At 49.3% G+C, this 1,705-nt stretch overlaps 1 long non-coding RNA gene across 1 annotated transcript in view; it reads right to left on the bottom strand.

Moving 5' to 3' along the window:
• The window catches only part of LOC108509435, a 7,433-nt gene extending 5,877 nt beyond the window's left edge, over positions 1-1,556 (bottom strand). Inside the window, exons 1-3 of the long non-coding RNA XR_001878625.1 lie at positions 1,428-1,556; positions 1,249-1,306; positions 566-640 (exon numbers count right to left, since the gene is read on the bottom strand). This is a non-coding gene — a long non-coding RNA (uncharacterized LOC108509435). The remainder of the gene's footprint in view (positions 1-565; positions 641-1,248; positions 1,307-1,427) is intronic.
• Between the last annotated feature and the right edge of the window lie 149 nt (positions 1,557-1,705).

A 1,705-nucleotide genomic window follows, 5' to 3' on the forward strand; every position in this document is an offset into this window, starting at 1 on the left:
CCAGCGCTGAGTCCAGGGGCAGAATCACTTCCCTGGCCCTGTTGGCCACCCTGTTCCTGAGCCAGGAAGCTCCGAGGTGAAGGTTCCCTCTTCATCCACCATTTTTTCAGACCAAAAAAACCCCCATTCATTTAGGTCAGACCTCCAAATATCCTCTATTGTCCTTTATTATCTCAATAATGCACCTTGCAGACCTACTCTCAGGACTCGCTGAGCAAACAAACTGCGGATTTTTAACGTGTCGAGTCCAAAATTTGATAATAATCTGCCAACACAGACAAATACACTGGTGTGTAATCAAGATAAGGAAAGCCAAATGTAAATTAGATTATTTGGGAGCCAGTTTGCAAGATTTAGAGTGGAATAAGCTTTCCTTTCTAGTGGGTTTTCTTTTGACCGGGCAGTGAAATAACGCCCAAATTCTGAGAGCTCCAGCAATAATTCAGCTTACAAGGGCCTGTGAGTGTCACAGCTCCAAACTGTCCCCCAGCAGCTTCAGAACCCAGCAGAGAAGAGCCCAAGGAGCAGCAGGGGAAGGTCCCCAAGGAGCAGAATCTCCACTTACCTCCCCAAGGTGGGAATCTCCCAGAGGCCCTTTTGTCTCCGGGTTGACAATGACCACTTTGACTCCAGGCAGAATCTAAGGAGCACAAGAAGGAATGTGTAATTCCTGCTGGATTATCCTTCAGGTACAATAAAACCCATTCATTCAGGGCAGGATTTCACCCACGGCCACCACGAGCAGGGATAAAACACGCCAGGACAGGTACAGTGAGGCAGGCTCAGGGTGTGGATGGATTCCATGGCTCAAGGGCCACACAGGGAGGGCATTCTGGGCCTGGACGTGTTGCTGGACCTCGATTTTGAAGAATTCAGTTACAAAAATACGGGGAAACCTCTTTTTGTTAATCCATGAGGGAGAGACAGTAAATCCCAAATACAGGCTGATTTCAGGGATCCCACAGCCCCCACTTCTGATGTGGACTCCATGATCTCAGAGGTCTTTTCCAACCTAATTCACTCTCTGATTTGGTTCATTGACTGCAAACAGAACCAATTCTCCCACGAGTTTCAGCAAAACACGCTCCTTAATCATTACTTCGTTATAAATCCAACTGATTTTCCAGAGGAACAGCGTAACCAAGCCCTTCCCAAGCCTTGCCACAGGATTATCCTTCTCAGGGCTGTAAGAAAGGTGTGGTTCCCAACTGCCCTGTGCTGTGGCTCTGCATAAAGACGTGGAATTACCTTCCCAGACTCGGAAAGCAACAGGCTCTGTGGAGCTCCTCGTTCCACCAGACGGACTCTGAAGGGAAAGAAAACCTTGTCAGGATGAAAAGGGTGGAAATCTCCAGAGCAGTGTGAGAGCTCAGCACCCTCACAGCATTTTATAGAGTTGTTAAAGTGATTTAATGAACTCACTGTACCTGTCATGTCTCAAGGACTTCAGGTCCACGTACACCGTGGTGGGATCGGGCCCGGACGTTCCCTGAGGAGTTAAAACATTTAAAACCCATCAGTTTGTCTCCAGCAGGCAGGGGAACTCCTGCCTGAGCTCAGAAACCTCTCCAGGGGTTTCCCACAGCAAAATTCCTACTCACACCCCCCCCACCTTTGCAGCTGCACTAATGGAGACCCTCCAGTGAACAGGGAAACACTTGGGGGGAGGGAGGTTTGGGGAGGGGGGGACACAGTCCAAGCCCCC

This window comes from Lepidothrix coronata, unplaced genomic scaffold, assembly GCF_001604755.1.
Source record: "Lepidothrix coronata isolate B3197 unplaced genomic scaffold, Lepidothrix_coronata-1.0 Scaffold365, whole genome shotgun sequence".
Taxonomy (NCBI): Eukaryota; Metazoa; Chordata; class Aves; order Passeriformes; family Pipridae; genus Lepidothrix; species Lepidothrix coronata.